The sequence below is a fragment of the Artemia sp. Qi Xiang Cuo genome, chromosome 15 (genome assembly GCF_049724085.1).
Source record: "Artemia sp. Qi Xiang Cuo chromosome 15, ASM4972408v1, whole genome shotgun sequence".
In the NCBI taxonomy this organism is placed as follows: domain Eukaryota; kingdom Metazoa; phylum Arthropoda; class Branchiopoda; order Anostraca; family Artemiidae; genus Artemia; species Artemia sp. Qi Xiang Cuo.
This window is the reverse complement of record NC_142808.1, coordinates 24902286-24920249: the sequence shown is the minus strand read 5'-3', so window position 1 is coordinate 24920249 and position 17964 is coordinate 24902286. Positions and strand designations below refer to the sequence as shown.

General features: G+C 34.1%; 1 long non-coding RNA gene across 4 annotated transcripts in view; it reads left to right on the top strand.

Annotated features, from left to right (window-relative positions):
* Positions 1 to 17964, top strand: part of LOC148943482 (uncharacterized) — a 160209-nt gene that overhangs the window by 66760 nt on the left and 75485 nt on the right. For 3 of the 4 annotated variants that reach the window (XR_016142974.1, XR_016142977.1, XR_016142973.1), the window contains one exon: positions 17688 to 17801. The exons of the other annotated variant lie outside the window; for it this stretch is intronic. This is a non-coding gene — a long non-coding RNA (uncharacterized LOC148943482). The remainder of the gene's footprint in view (positions 1 to 17687; positions 17802 to 17964) is intronic. 4 annotated transcript variants of the gene reach the window in all.

Genomic DNA, 17964 nt, shown 5'->3' with positions numbered 1-17964 from the left:
TTTTAATTTGTTTGTAAAAATGGTGTCTATGAACATATCTTTGAATGCTTTTAACAAGTCGTCAACCGTATTTATTGGCAAGTTGGCGTTATTGCCTATGATCTGTTCGATCTGTTTTAGAAAAGTTAAGGCCTGGCCTTTTAATTGTAGTAGAAGCATGTCTTTTAACGCTCCAACGTCTGTTTTTGTTAGTTGTACAAACTGGGTCAATTGGGTATTAAATTCGTCAATATCTGATTGACCATTGTACTCCGGGATAGATTTCGCTATTTCTATATTTTTCGCGACCAATTTCTGCACTATTAATTTTTCTTCTAAATCTTCAGACTTTTTTTTTTGTTTGCGTTTTTATTAACTTAAAATAAATTTATTATTAACCTATTTTGGGGGCCTCTATTATCTCCTATGAGATATAAGGGGTTTCCTATCGTAGCCTAGCGGTTATAGGCCTAATCATTTTTCTTATATGTCTGTATCTTTCCAATAATTAAATTTAAATTACAAAGTTTTAATAGCCTAATTAGTTTGAAGTTTTCCTCCAATTTCCGACTCGCGCCATTTGTTATGTAATGAGTTAATCGTAATTAAGATTTATTGAACTATAAATTCTGTTTCAGAGCTTTGTCTCCACAGCACGATCAGATCTGATTAAAGAGATACGAATTCTTATAGGCTAACAGGGGTTAGAAACATTTTTCTAAGCTGTGGCGATAACGACTATGGGTGTTTCTAGGGATGAAAAAATGTGGCATCTTCTTCTCGAGCTATCTGCAGATCAGATTCCCTTGGGAGCATTTACCTTGGAGACTTACGAACCAATTACCTATTATTAAACTAGACGCAGACATATAAATGAAATAAACACAGATAAAAAAGACAATAGGTTTACTGAACTTACATACTGAGTTGCACAGGAACGGATCACTTCGATGACAGTAACGGTGACAAAAATATAAGGATTTTGTCTGGGTCTCCCTAGGTCTGATGTACTAATCCTTTCAGATCTGACTTATGATTAAAATTAAAAAACATATCTACCTCACTTCCAAACGCAGTTCTTTCGTCCTGCGCTGTAAGGACTGGCTTGCCATTGGCTCACGTGGCCCAAGGACGCGAATCCTCGTCCAATAATCTCTATAAGATATTTCAGATGATTCAGGCGTTCACACAGTTTTTGCCATTTAAACTTCCTTAGAAATATTGTGCATAGCATTTTTTTTTGCTACTAATTATCTTAGCGAAATTCGAACGACTAGCGTCGTTATTTGACTGAAGCTAAAATGCAGTTTCTCTTTTTGCTGATTAAGAATTTAGACTCTTGGAAGCGGTATTTGAACTCAATTAGGGGACGTTTAATTTCTGCCCGAATCATCTTTAGAAGGAAAGAATCCTGTATTTTAAATATATCATGGTACAGATGTTGATAAAAAACATTTATTCACTCTGACACTTAGATTTTGTCAATTTTATCCAACATATCCGACAAAGGATGCTGATAAAGCATTTATTCACTCTGATATTTAGATTTTGTCAATTATATTCGTTGTATCTGACAAAAGATGTTGATAAAAAAAATTATTCACTCTGGCACTTAGCTTTTGTCAATTTTATTCCATTTATTCGAGAAATGGATGTCGATATAGAATTTAATCAATCTGATACTTAGATTTTGTCTATTTCATCCAATATACCCGACAAATGATGATGATAAAGCATTTATTCACTCTGATACTTAGATTTTGTCAGTTTTATCCCATGTATTCGAGAAAGGGATGTTGATATGGAATTTAATTACTCTGTTACTTAGATTTTAATCACTCTGATACTTAGCTTTTGTCAATGTTATCCAAAATATCTGATAAAGGATGCTGAAAAAGTATTTATTCACTCCGATATTTAAATTTTCTCAATTTTTTTTCATGTATCTGACAAAATATGTTGATAGAAGTGAATTCAATAGATAAAGAATGTTAATAAAGAATTTGTTCAATTTTTTTCATAATTTTCCGATTTAAATTTCTGTATTGTGTATCCTAGAGGTGAATTTAAGAAAGAGTTTGTTACTTACTTACAATTTTTTCATAATACTTAGATTTTGATTTTGTTAATTACATTCGTTGTAACTGATAAAAGATGTTGATAAAAAAAATTATTCACTCTGATACTTAGATTTTGTCCATTTTATCCCATGTATCCGAGAAATGGATGTTGATATAGAATTTAATCACTCTATTACTTGGATTTTATCCGAGATATCCGAAAAAAGATGCTGATAAAGCATTTATTCACTCTGATTCTTAGATTTTGTCAATTAAATTTGATGTATCTGACAAAAGATGTTGATAAAAAAAATTTATTCACTCTGACACTTAGATTTTGTCAATTTTATCCAACATATCCGACAAAGGATGCTGATAAAGCATTTATTCACTCTGATATTTATATTTTGATAATTATATTCGTTGTATCTGACAAAAGATGTTGATAAAAAAAATTATTCACTCTGACACTTAGCTTTTGTCAATTTTATTCCATGTATTCTAGAAATGGATGTTGATATAGAATTTAATCAATCTGTTACTTAGATTTTGTCAATTTTATCCAATATACCCAACAAATGATGTTGATAAAGCATTTATTCACTCTGATACTTAGATTTTGTCAGTTTTATCCCATGTATCCGAGAAAGAGATGTTGATATGGAATTTTATCACTCTGATACTTAGATTTTAATCACTCTGATACTTAGCTTTTGTCAATGTTATCCGTCATATCCGATAAGGGATGCTGATAAAGTATTTATTTACTCTGATTTTTACATTTTGTCAATTTTATTCCATGTATCTGACAAAGGATGTTGATGGAAGTGAATTCAATCGATAAAGAATGTTAATAAAGAATTTTTACAATTTTTTCATAATTTCCTGAATTAAATTTCTGTATTGTGTATCCTAGAGGTGAATTTAAGAAAGAGTTTGTTACTTACTTACAATTTTTTCATAATACTTAGATTTTGATTTTGTTAATTACATTCGTTGTAACTGATAAAAGATGTTGATAAAAAAATTATTCACTCTGATACTTGGATTTTGCCCATTTTATCCCATGTATCCGAGATGTGGATGTTGATATAGAATTTAATCACTCTGATACTTAGATTTTATCTGAGATATCCGACAAAGGATGCTGATAAAGCATTTATTCACTCTGATATTTAGATTTTTTCAATTACATTTGATGTATCTGACAAAAGATGATGATAAAAAAAATATTCACTCTGACACTTAGCTTTTGTCAATTTTATCCCATGTATTCGATAAATGGATGTTGATATAGAAAATAATCAATCTGATACTTAGATTTTGTCAATTTTATCCAATATACCCGACAAATGATGTCGATAAAGCATTTATTCACTCTGATACTTGTATTTTGTCAATTTTATCCCATGTATCCGAGAGTATAAAAAAGGGAGGCTTTTAATAGACTGAAATAGAGGAGGGGCGTGCTTAGCTGTGTTGGCCTCAGGCGGCTTGGTGCTGCGGTGAGTTGCTAGTAGCAGTAGTAAACTTATCTTCCTATTCTAGCATACATTTTTCAACTGTGAAAAAACATCCTAGGCCTTGGCTATCCTACTTTTAAAATCTCCAATGTACCCATACGCTTTAAAAATTATTTTTACCCAGGTGAGTGAAGCTTTCCACTTAATTAATCTTCTCGCTACCCAAAATTACCTCTTCACCTTTACTTATTTCTAATCTCAGCGATTTAGTCTTCTTAACATTAAGGTTTAAGTCTGTTCTTATGCCCTGAACTCCCAGAACGTTCAAAAAATCATTCAGCTTTGCTAACATTTTCATCCAAGACCCTCAAATCATCAGTATAGTCCAAGTCTATGATAGCTTTTCTTTCCCATTTGATTTCATGGTATTTCACAGCCTTTGGTGTGTTCCTCAGGAAAAATTCCATCAAGATGACCCATATAGATGGGGATGAAACACAGCAGCCATGATTCACTACAGCTTCAATATGAAACCAACTACTAACCTCAGTTTTTACCTTAAACGCTGTAGTGTTAAGTCTTCTTGTACATAGAAATAATTTCTGTAATGTATTTATTTGGTATACCATGTAAGGATAGGACTTTCGTTTAAACTCATCTATCGGCTGAAGACGATCAATATGATGATTAAATTCTCTATGTACGTCTATTTTTTGTCCAAAGAAAACAAGATGAAAATTTTAGGTATAATGTTCAATAAGACAGTGGGAAAAAAAGGTCTTTTTGGTTCTACTAATAATAAAAATTGTGGTCTAAATATTATATATCATTGCAATTATTTATACATGAGTGAAAACTAATAGCGATTCAAATCTGCATGTCTATGGTAATTTGTCTTTCACCTGTTTTAGATTTTAATTTATTAACTTTTTCTTCAAATTAACTGAACTTGAATACAGCTAGTGAAATATCATTGCTTTGCGCCACGTTTTTATCGAACCCTTTCTTTCTACCAGGTCACCAAAGATGTTGAAAGGGAAGACTTGCAAATAGAAGTTTCTTTAATGCACTATTTTGTAAAAATAATCTTGTCATACTCCGTTATGTTGCAACTACAAGTAGGTTAAAGTAAATGCATGGCCAAGTCATTTGTATATCAGTGTAGATTCTCTTAAACTTTTTTTTTTATAAAAACAAATTTTTTTCAACTGAAAGTAAGGAGTGAGTAGTAGAGAGGAACAGTTGCGTAATTTGTTGAAAATCCTGGGGGGAAGGGGTTAGAGCCAATTTTCCTAAATAAAATGAAAATGACAGTGAAAATTGAAGATGAGTCATATAGTAGCCTACCATAAAGGCAAAGGTACACCATGGTAAACTGAACCGTCTCTGTGGATGCTTGTTTTATGCAGGCATATGCTTGTATTATTCTTCCTGTATAGTGTGTTATGAATAAATTATTAATACTATTATTATTACTTTTTATATCCTAGTTTTGACAAGATCTTTGAAGAAACTCAATTTAAGCTGGGGCGAGAGGGGGGGCAAAAATTGGGTCAAGAGGGAAATCCTGGGGGATCTGTGCCCTTGCTCCATTGCAAAAAATGACCCTTAGAGAGGGGGACTCCCTCCTTATATACCGAATATACTCTGTTCGTTATAAGTTCTTATGTTGCTCCTTATTTTCAGTTTAAAAAAAGCTTACTTTTTCATTATCTGATCGGTTTTCAAAACAGGCCGGGAAATCCCATTCCATCTCCGTGGAAAGTTTCAGTTGAAGCAACTTAGTTAAATCAAGCATTAAAATGATGAATATTTATATTTACAATTTACCTTATATGGACTAGACTATGTGACTTTTCAGGAACAAATATGTCACCGTTTGGCATTACTTTCTCTGCAACTGGATTATTCCTTAATTAATTGGCTATATCAGGATTGTCAATCAATGACAACTTTGGCGTCTTTGGGGTAAAATTGAAACTATGTGCCTCAAAATGGTAAAAAAAACGCTACTTTCTGTTCTACATTGTAAAAAAATTGTTTGAGATTCAACAAAAATCGTTTGTAATGTTTATCAACAACAAAATTGGAATTTCAACATCGGAAATTGAATATTGGAGACCATTTTGGAATTTCATGATCATTATTGAATTTTAATTTGTTGGGATACAATAATGTTGAATTCCCATACCCGAATTGAATTTTCAATTTCTTGACATGTTGGATTTTAAAATCCTTATATGATTTCCATCTTGTTTGCTGGATTTCCCGTTCTTTTATAGGATTTCCATCACTAGCGCTGTGTAATTTCCTAGGTCTACAGTCTAATATCTAACTCCCATTATTCAGTTTCCCTTTCTTCTTTCTTAAGCGTCTTGAACAGTCTTGGAAAGTATTAACATCAAATTGAAGATTTGATGTATAATGATATCAATTGTTGAAAAATCCATCAGTTCAAGAATTTATTTCACTGTAATTTTATTTTTATTTTCAATGCTGTAAGAATTGGAAAAGAAAATATTTGTAGTATAATTCGTTTTCAGGTAAGCGCCAATGACGCAGTAAGCTTTTGGTTTTTATTTACAGATAAGGAAGGGAGCAATATCCAGACTCTTGTTTTTAGGGAAACTATATTCGCCTTGAACAAGTTTAGAAAGAACTATTAAATAAAACTGAATATTTAATGTATTAATATTATGATTGTGATATATTAATTGCTGAAAGCTCATCAGTTCAAAATTTTCCTATAATTTTAATGTTTATTTTCAATATTAAGTACAAAAGAAAATATCTGTCATAAAATCGGTTTTCAGTAAATCGCCAATGACGCAGTAGGTTTTAGACTTTTACAGTGAGAGAAGGAGGCGAGACCCAAACTCTTGTTTGTGGTGATTTTTGTTCGTTTCAAGCTTGATTTGCATATTCAATTTAAGTTTCACTCGTTTTAAGACTTAATTATTCATTTACATTAATATCTGTTGTATGTTTGTTTGCATTGATTGTTTATTTAATTTCTGTTCTTTTAAGTTTCATTTATACTTCAATAGAAAAATATTTTTTTCGTTTTAAGCTTGATTTTCATGTTCAATCTAAGCATTACTTGCTTTAAGATCTATTTATTCATTTTTATTATTACTTGTTGTTTCTTTTTGCTATGATTTTTTATTTAATTTCTGTTCGTTTGGGTTTCATTTATTCTTTAATAGTAATTTCTGGTCGTTTGGAATTTGAATTTTAACATGTATTTGTATCTACTGATATTAAGTTTAAAATGGCATTTACTTTTCTTTTAAAAACTTATTTTTCGGAAAGTTTTTTTAATTAATTACTAATAAAAACGTTTGTAAATAAAATTAAACAACTTTCAAGAAAGCTATTTAACCAAAAAAAGTAAAATTAATACGCAAATTTCGTTTTAATTATTCATGTACGGTGAGCCAAAATCAAAACCTGCATTAATTAAAAAACGTTCAGAAATTAAATAAAAAACGACTTTTTTTAACTGAAGGTAAGGAGTGACATTAAAACTTAAAACGAACAGAAATTATTCCGTATATGAAAGGGGCTGTCCCCTCCTCAACACCTCGCTCTTTACACTAAAGTTTGACTCTTTCTCACAACTCTTTTTTTAAAACAATAAAAAACTTTACCGTAAAGAGCGAGGGGTTGAGGAGGGGACAGCCCCTTTTTCTGTAATTTCAGTTCGTTTTAAGTTTTAATGTTGCTCCTTACTTTCAGTTAAAAAAAACTTGTTTTTTTTATTTAATTCCACACAGAACGGCCAGGATACTTCAAAGTAAAACCAGATCTCACACTATTTTCAATATCCATAACCACGTAATCATATCTTCTTGTATGATACTCATGAACAGAACTTCTGAAACAGTAAAACTCATTAAAAGTTTCCAGGACTAGATTATGCACCCAATTAAACCCAAACATCGCCGCTTGATAGTCCCTTATCTGCCAACATTGAGCAGCCTTAGATACTTAAAGCATGCACTGGTATCTTTCATATTTTTCACGTACTTCCCAATTATCCTTGCTGCTTTATTTTGTAGAATTTGCGCACGCTTGTAAATAACTAAAACTGCTTCTCCAAACCAAACATCCATATGATAAATGCAGATGGATTATTGCAAAATATATCGTGCGAAAAGTACGTTCCGGCAAAATATGCTTCAGTCTTTAAATATTCAGATTAATTTTATTAGTCTTTTCCGAGACTATTCAAGATAAATATAGCTTCAATACAAACAAGAGTTGGATACTGTCCCTCTTTCCTAACTGTAAAAGTCTAAAGCCTACTCCGTCATAAAAATTTCTGCTCCAAACTAAACATCCATGATATATACGGGTGGACTACTGCAAAATATATCGTGCAAAGAGTACATTCCGGCAGAATATGCTTCAGTCTTCTGACAATCCCAATCCCAAGTGCAATTTAGGCGGAAATAATGCCGCTATATTGCTTCCACGAAAGATCAGAATCAATATGGATGCCAAGGTACCGTTGTGATTTAACTTGTACAACATGCTTTTCACACAATATGACTTTACCACTTACATCAACAGAATCCCCCACTCTACAGAATGTCTGTAAAAACGTCTTCTTTAGATTCACGCACATCAAACTCAAACTCGTAGACACATCCCGTCTTTTGAGAGCATTATTAGCGTTTGCTATTAAATCATCGACTGATTTTGCAAATACTGTTAGCGATATCCCATCCGTAAATGAAGTAATATATAGATTCTGTAGATAAAAGCGCAACATGTCCACGTAGACTGGATAATGTAAATGCCCCAGCACAGGGCCCTGGTGTACACCACACTTCACAGGAAAAGACGATGAGACTACATGATTTAAAACGACTGAAAGGGAACTACCTTAAAAATAGCTCTCAAACCATCTTAGAGAAACTCCATTTATTCCAAGACTTCTCATTCGATGAAGCAACACTTGATCTGAAATAGTCATTTTGTTTGAAATAGTCCAAGAATCAGATAACAAAAGTCAACACAGCCTGCCTCCCCCGAAACCCGAGGAAAGGGCTGTAACTTATGGCCGATGGCATATAAAGTTCTTATGGAAGAGGAGACCGTATAAACTTCAAAGGGGACTCAAAAGATTAGAAATTAGAACTTCTAGTTCCATTTTTTATAGTCAAAAGTGATCTGATGGCAATTAGCCTTCCCCCACCAACCCTAAGGCCATAAGACTCCAATATTTATGTTTTTCCCCAGAGGCACTAAATATCGAATTGATGGTCGTAACTTCGGAGGGGGCTCATTCGATCGAAAATCGGAAATTATCCTGCCCTTTTTAGGAGTCAAAATTGACCGGAGGGCAAATAGACCCCGTCCTTTTTTCCCCGAACGCATCCGATAATTTTTTTTTAATAGTTCAAAGATGAGATAACAAAACTCAGGGATCGAAACAAACCCTCAGGGGTATGCGTTGTAAGTCATGCCCTTGGTGCAAATATGGTTTCTTTATGGAAGGGCTACTGGTGTTACCTTTAGAGGGGCCTCATATGATTGGAAATTGAAAATTCTAGTTCACTTTTTAAGAGTCAAAAAATATCGGAGGTAAAATAGCACCCCCAATCTCTTTTTTCCCAAACCAATGCGATGAAAATTTTGAGACAGCCATCATCAGATAACAAAAACTCCGGGGTTGACACAACCCCAAGAGCCCAGAGGCAAGTGTTGTAAGTTATGCCCCGGGGGTATATAAGGTTCTTATGTAAAGGATGGTCACATAAACTTTAGAAGTAGCTCATTTTATTTGAAAAGTAAACTGGAGGGTATCTACCCCCCTCCCCCGACCCCACATATACCCTCTTATCCTTAAATGTATCCGATCAATTTGAGATATATATTTATTTGAAATGGTCCAACGATCAGATAAAAAAAACTTCGGAATCAAAATACCTCCCCCCAGAAATCAGGGGAACTAAAGGTTGTATTTTGTGCCCCGGGGGCATAAAAGGTTTTATGGAAGAGGTGGTCGTATAAACTTCGGATGGGTTCCTTAAATGCATCCGATCAATTTGAGATATATATTTATTTGAAATGGTCCAACGATCAGATAAAAAAAAACTTCGGAATCAAAATACCTCCCCCCAGAAATCCGGGGAACTAAGGGTTGTAACTTGTGCCCCGGGGGCATATAAGGTTTTATAGAAGAGGTGGTCGTATAAACTTCGGATGGGACTCAAATGATTAGAAATTCAAAGTTCTAGATCACTTTTAAGAGAAAAAAGCGAACCGATGGCAACTAAAAAAGTGAGCAGATGGTATAGGCCCCCCCCCATCACACACACCCTCTTTTCCCCAAACACAATTAATCAAAATTTAGAGATACCGATTTCGTCTGTAATAGTCCAACGATTAGATAAAAAACTTCGGGGTTGAGATAACCCCTCACCCCAGAGCCCGGAGGAAGGATTGTAACGTATGCACAGGGGCATATAAGGTTTTATGGAAAAGACGAATTTCGAAGGGGACTCAAATGACTAGAAATCGAAAGTTCTAGTTCCCTCTTTGAGAGTCAAGCGTAATCTGATGCCAACGAGCCTCCTCCCCCCAAACCAACCGTCTTTTCCCCAAATGCGTAGAATCGAATTTTTGAGATTTTTATTTTGTTCAAAATAGACCAAAGATCACATAATAAGAACTCAGAGATTTACACAGCCCCCCATAACCCATAGATAAGTGTTTTGAATTGTGCCCTGAGGCTATAAAGTTTTCCGTGGAAGGAATTACCGTTTAAAATTCATCGGGGGGCTATTCTATTGGAAATTGAAAGTTCTTGTTTCTTTTTTAAGAGTCAAAAGGGACCGGAGGGCAACTAACCTTTCTTCCCTTTTTACCCAAAATGCATCCGATTGGATTTTTGAGATTTTTATTTTACTCAAAATAGACCAAAGATCACATAATAAGAACTCAGAGATTTACACTGCCCCCCAGAACCCAGGGACGAGTGTTTTGAATAGTGCCCTGAGGCTATAAGACTTTCCGTGGAAGGAATTACCGTTTAAACTTCATCGGGGGCTCATTCTATTGGAAATTGAAAGTTCTAGTTTATTTTTTAAGAGTCAAAAGGGACCGGACGGCAACTAACCCTTCTGCCCATTTTACCCCAAATGCATCTGATCGAATTTTTGATATAGCCATTTTGTTAAAATAGGTCAAAATATCAGATAACGAAAACACCAGGGTCAACAAAACCCTCTAGAGCCCGGGGCAAGTGGTGTATGTTTTGTCCTGGGGCGTGTAAGGCTCTTATGCAAGGGTTTTGAAAATAGTTTGAAAATTAGATAAGTCCAACCCACACTCACACTAAAAAAACTTACTTCTGGCCTTCTCTGCATGGCCTTCTCAGCTTTCAGCAATTATTATATATCGAATATTCAGTTTAATTTTATTAGTTCTTTCCAAGACTGTTAATTCATTTTGAAATGATTAATTTTTTTGAAATAGGGAATTTTGAAAAACTTGAAACTTTGACAATAAAAAACGAACATAAATTAATTAAAAGAAAAAACTTTCCGAAAAAGAGGTTTTTTAAAGAAAAATAAAGGCCCTATTAAACTTAAGATCTTAAGAAATAGAAACCTACTACAACTCAAAGTCAAGACGACCAGAAATTACTACTAAAGAATAGATGAAACCCAAAACGAGTAGAAATTAAATAAACGTTCATAGCAAAAAAACACACAAAAGATAGTAACATGAATGAGCAAGCCAACGATAAAACGAATGAAGTATTAATTAAACATGTGACTCAAGTTGAAAGCAAGCAAACATACTTTGTTGATTATGTATAAATGAAGCTAAAAACGAACAAACATTCAACCAACAATCATAGCAAACAAACATACAATAGGTACTAATATTAATGAAAATGAATAAATAAAAATCTCATAAATAAATCTTAAAACGAGTAAAACTTAAATTGAATATGCAAATCAAGCTTGAAACAAGCGAAAATCACTGCAAACAAGAGTTTGGGTTCTGCCTCCTTCTCTCATTGTAAAAGTAGAAAACCTACTGCGTCATTGGCGTCTTACTGAAAACGAATTGAATTACAAATATTTTCTTTTGCACTTATTGCAACATTAAAAATAAACATAAGAATTACAGTAAAATTAAGTTTTGAACTGATGAGATTTCAATAATTAATATGATTATATCGAATACTCGGTTTTATTTTAATAGTCCTTTCCAAGACTGTTCAAAGACAAATATAGCTTCACTACAAACAAGAGTTGGATACTGCCTCCTTTCCTAACAGTATTAAAAAAAACAAGGTTTTTTAAACTGAAAATAAGGAGCGACATTAAATCTTAAAACGAACAGAAATTATTTCGTATATGAAAGGGGCTGTCCCATCCTCAACGCCTCGCTCTTTACGCTAAAGTCTTTTATTGTTTTAAAAAATAAAGGTGTGAGACAGAGTTAAACTTTAGCGTAAAGAGCGAGGCGTTGAGGAGGGGACAGCCCCTTTCATATACGGAATAATTTCTGTTCGTTTTAAGTTTTAAAGTCGCTCCTTCCTTTCATTTTAAAAAAATTGTTTTTTTTATTTAATTTCTGATCATTTTTTAGTTAATGCATCTTTTATTTCGGCTCACCGTCTTTGAACAAGTAAACAAAATTTGCCAAAAAATTTTACTCTTCTTTTGCTAAATGGCTGTCTCTAAATTTAGTTCTGATGTAATTTACTAATAAACTTACGTAACGAGCTTCTATATTCGTATATTTTTCTTCTGGCAAAAATACGTTGCAGTTATAGTTGCAGATTTTTGCAGATATGAGCTTGAAACCTATGTAATGGAGTTTTCTGATACGCTGAATCCGACGGTGGGATTTTCATTAAAATTCTTTCACTTGTAGGGGATGTTTCCTCCCTCTTTAAAAGTCTAAAGCCTACTGCTTCATTGGTGTTCCATTGAAATCGAATTATATTACACATATTTTCTTTTCAAGTTATTAAGACATTGAAAATAAACATACAATTACAGTGAGATAAGATCTTGAACTAATGATTTTTCATCAATTAATAGCATTATAACAAACATTTAGCTTGATTTTATTTGTACTTTCCAAGACTGTTCAAGACACTTGTAGTTTTCAGTAAAGCGCCAAGGACGCAGTAGGTTTTAGACTTTTACAGTGAGAGAAGGAACCAAAACTCAAACTCTTGTTTGTAGTGATTTTGTTCGTTTCAAGCTTGATTTGCATATTAAATGTAAGTTTCAATCGTTTTAAGATTTATTTATGAGATTTAAGTTTCACTCGTTTTAAGATTTAAACAGTTTGTGATGTTTCAGTAGGATTAGTCAGAGAAACAGGTTCTACTTAGATGAAGAACTTAACCTAGGCCCTATAGCATGTAGGTACCCATATTTTGTTTAATTCCCTTTGTTCTATTCTCAGCAGACATTTTGTAGAGAACGCTGATGTAGAGATAAATGTCCCACAAGTAGCGCTGGCCTTGTGTGAAATGCGACTAATTTCAGTCATAATTCTCAGCATATCTATATCAGTTCTTTTTTTGGAGTTGGTTAAAAGAAATATTTAGAAAAGAAAAATAGGGAGAAGTTAGCATAGTATTGTACATAGAGGCAATCCTACTTTTGTGGGTTATTTTAAAACCAAAAAGTAAGGAATAGGACGTTATCAACACTTAATAGGCATTTCAATGACAAATAAGAGAGTTAGAGTTTCAACTAAATACTGGGGGAAAAAATTAAAACAATGAAATAATTCCTGGAGCGGATCCCCCTCTACCAAATTCCATGACAAAACTACAACCGATTCGACCTATCTAGTTATTAAATAAAAAAAACAAGTTTTTTAAACTGAAAGTAAGGAGCGACATTAAAACTTAAAACGAACAGAAATTATTCCGTATATGAAAGGGGCTGTCCCCTCCTCAACGCCTTGCTCTTTACGCTAAAGTGTTTTATTGTTTAACAAAAATAGAGTTGTGAGAAAGTAAAACTTTATCGTAAAGAGCGAGGCGTTGAGGAGGGGACAGCCCCTTTCATATACGGAATAAATTTCTGTTCGTTTAAAGTTTTAAATTTCGCTCCTTGCTTTCAGTTTAAAAAACTTGTTTTTTTTTATTTAACTTTTTGAACGTTTTTGAATTAATGCAGGTTTTGATTTTGGCTCACCGTACATGAATAATTAAAAAAAAAAATAAATATTAATTTTACTTTTATTTGGTTAAATGGCTTTCTCGAAACCTGTTTAATTTTATTTACGAACGTTTTTATTAGTAATAAATATACGTAACTTACGAATTAACTTACGTAACGAACCTCTATATTCTTATATTTTTAATACGTATATTAGAGGGTTCTCCCCCTAGTCAATACCTTGCTCTTTAAGCTAAAGTTCGAATTTTGTTCCAATTCTTTAAAAATGACACGTTAATCACAAATTCCGTTAATTAGAATAAATAGCTCTTATGAAAGTACTAAATAATCTTTGGCTTCAAGAACGAGGTATTGACTAGGGGATGAACCCAATCATATACGTAATGTTTTCTGTTGTTTTAAGTTTTGATGTTGCTTCTTACTTTCAGTTAAAAAACTTGTTTTTTTATATATAATTTCTGATCTTTTTTTAAATAATGCTGGGAAATCCGGCGCCCTCTTCATAGCTATGTCCTTTCTCCCATGAAAACTTCTTTCATGGTAAGATCCTCCCACATAACCCCCAACCCACTCCCCCCTCCACTACCAGAAAAAATCCCCTCTGAAAACGTCTGTATACTTCCCAATAGCCAATACTATATGTTAACATTGGGTAAAGTTCATAACTTTCAGCCCTCCCCCCAGGGACTTCGGAGGATTAAGTCATCCTAAAAGACATAGTTATCATATTTTCGACCATGCTGAACAAAATTGCTATCTCAAAATTTTGATTGGGTGACTTTGGGAAAAAAATGAGCGTTGGAGGAGGCCTAGTTGCCCTCCATTTTTAGGTCACTTAAAATATGCACTATAACTTTTAATTTCCGTTCGAATGAGCCCTCCTACGATACTCTAGGACCACTGGGTCGGTACGATCACCCCTGGGGGAAAAAAACAAACAAACAAACAAATAAACACGCACCCGTGATCTTTCTTCTGGCAAAAAATGCAAAATTCCACATTTTTGTAGATAAGAGCTTGAAACCTTCACAGTAGGGTTCTCTGATACGCTGAATACGATGGTATGATTTTCATTGAGGTTCTATAGCTTTTAGGGGGCCTTTTTTTCTTTCTTCTAAAATCAACCAAATTTTCTCAGGTTCGTAACTTTTGATATGTAGGACTAAACTTATATATTTGAAATCAGCATTAAAATTTGATTCTTTTGATGTATCTATTGGTATCAAAATTCCGTTTTCTACAGTTTCGGTTACCATTGAGCCGGGTCGCTCCTACTTACAGTTCGTTACCACGAACTGTTTGATGATACGAATATCATTATAAAAAGTACTAAGTCTTATTTTTTTCAATGATTTTTTTTTCATTCAGGAAATTACATTCACTGTATATCTACATTCTTATTCTTCAATGATTCCATTTCTGGCCTATTTGTAGATGTAGAGGGTGCATTCATTCCCACTCTTGAAAGTTTTAAAACAAGAGAATCTTGAACTGACAGGTTTTAGGATGTAAAAGTACCTTCAATATCAGGGAAAAAATTGACCTGGGCAAATGTGGCGAAACACGAACCATAGAACATTTTTCAATTTTGCAATTAACTAGGCTCGCATTTTTACTTGATGATAAGGTTTCAAAGGCAATATATTTGGAAAATATTAACGTGGAACATATTATGAAGCGTATAGGACGCCTATTTTTCTCGTTTTCCTTATGATAAAAACGAGTGTGAATTAAATAAAAAAGAATTTCTGCTCAAAGTAAAGTGCAAATTTGACACTTAAGAGGAGCAGCAGTTTTAAAGCTACTTAATAAATTATAGTTTTACCATTATAGTTTTACCAAATTTTGTTGGGGGAACTGCCCCCTTGCCCCCCGTTAACGACGCAACTGCTCGTAGATTAAAGGTTTAACAGGATCTGAGACAAAATTCAAATTTTGGTACTTGGTCTCTCCAAGTCAAAATTTGAGGCTCACTTGTCTTTTCAAATACTTCCCAAAATTTTAACTCAATCCTCCCAAGCCATTCTTGGACTTTTGCCTTTACGCTATTTTGATAGTCTGGGTACATATAGTCTTCTTGATTTGCCTGGTTCAAAACCACGAATGAATTCAAAGTCCCATAGGGACTTCGCACTTGCTATAGAAACTTATAGGACGAAACCTTTTAGATGGTTTAGAGACAAATCATTTTTAGTCTCCTCTCTTCTTACAACTGCCCCAAATTAAATTTAAATGTCTTCTTGCCCCCTGCCAAAACTTCGTAGAAGTTTAACTCTATTCCAAAAGTTGTTCTCAAGACATTGTCCATACACTGTTTTAATAACGTAGGTACAAATAGGGCCTTCGAATTTACGTTGTTTTTTTTTTCACTGTGAATGTTTTTTATAGGAACCTGTAGTGGAAAATTTTTTCGGTGTATCGAAGACAATACAATTGCTGGAACACCCTACCCGTTCCGAGATTTGCAAAATTTGAACCTTGCTTACTCTCCCCCCTAAACACTCTAACAGTTTCAACTTGATCCACACAAGCCGTTCCCAAGATATGGCATATATGCTATATGGGCAACCTTGACACAATTAGAGTCTTTTGATTTACCTCCGTACCTCCCCCAAGTCAAAGTCCGAGATACACTTCCCCCAGTATCCCTGAAGATTTTAACTAGATCCCCGAGGTTATTCCCGATATATTGCAGGTGCACTGTGAAAATTTTGATAATCTTGATAGACATAGTGTCTTCAATAGAACAAATGAAATCGTTGCTTCATCGAGTAAATTCTAGTCTCGGAGGAGATTATACAGCCAACTTTTAGGTGAGTTGGAGAAAAAAAAGTTCAGCCTTTTTCCCCTTTGTCCCCTCCTCCAAGTCGGAATTTGAGGGCTACTTGCCCTCAAAAGACCCTAAAGAATCTGACTTGCTCTCTGAGTCCTGATTAAAAAATAGCTACTCTATTTAATGATCTTGTGACACATAGGGCTTTTGGATTTAATTTGCTGTTAACCGTGAAATGATTCTGAAGTTTAAGATCGTTTTATAGTGAAAAAATACTTGGGTGAATAGGAGACAAAGCATTTCAGGCTCATTTTTGAGACTCTATTGCTGTCTGCCATTCCTGAAAGTTCTAATTACATCCCCCAAGCTGTACCTGAGATATTGCAGAGATACTAGTTTTTATAACGAGAATATACATATTGTATTTCGAACTACCTCTGAGTTTTCCCCAAATTCAACTTTTAGGTCCATCTCCCTCACTCAAAACCCTCCCGGGGTGGGGGTTAAGGGGCTGAGAATCGGGGGTTAAGGGGCTGAGGATCGGGGACTAAGGGGGTACCTGGGGGAGAAAATGGGATGGGATGAAGGTTGGTTGCCTTCTAATGTCAGACAATCAAAGAGGGTCCTAGAAATTTTAATTTTAACAGAATGAGTTTTTTCCATATTTTTCTTCAACTTCGCCTTCTATTAGAAATTTTCAGTATGCATAGGAGGTACATGGCTCCTTACTAAGTCAGTGCTGGTGCATTGACTCTGAAGTGAGAAATTGCTCACAGCTTTGGGCCCTTGCTGTACGCGTTGCACTACCTTCTTGAACAGTTTATAAAGGTTTCAGCCCTTCTAATCAAAATGAAATTGAATTGAAATTTTGTAGCAACGCCCTGTTTTGCCCAGATAGACCTGGGGTTGGAAAAAGTGTGGGAGGGATCTGAATTACACTACCATCTCGTTTTGCTTTTGGGAGTGACACTTCATTAGGATGAGCCATCCCCCGATATTCTAAGACCTCCGGTACAAAGCTCTGGGACAAGGTGGCTTTGTTCGTGCGATTTTCGTTCAAGTTGGCTCCCTTTTTGGGGGTATTTCCTCCTCTTTCTAAATTATAAATTTGTTTTGCTATTAAATTGAGAAGGCAGTTTTAAACTTATTGAATATTGCCTATTTGGATTTTCATGAACAATTAGTTGTTTTTTTGTTGTTGTTCCTTATGTATTGTTGCACAGACTCTGTTTTTTAGAGATTTGGTTGCTATTGGCATACGTCGCTCCTTGCTTACATTTTGTTACTACGAGCTGTACACTACTTCGGCTGTAATCCAAGTTTTCCGATGTCAATACAGAGTTACAATTCAGTAAGCCTATTTTATTATGAAGAAAACAAGATTTTTCAACTGAAAGTAAGGAGCAACATTAAAACTTAAAACGAACAGAAATCATTTCGATATTGTCCCCTCCTCAACACCTCGCTCTTTACTCTAAAGTTTTTTTTTAGTACTTTTCAAGAAACTTCCTCTT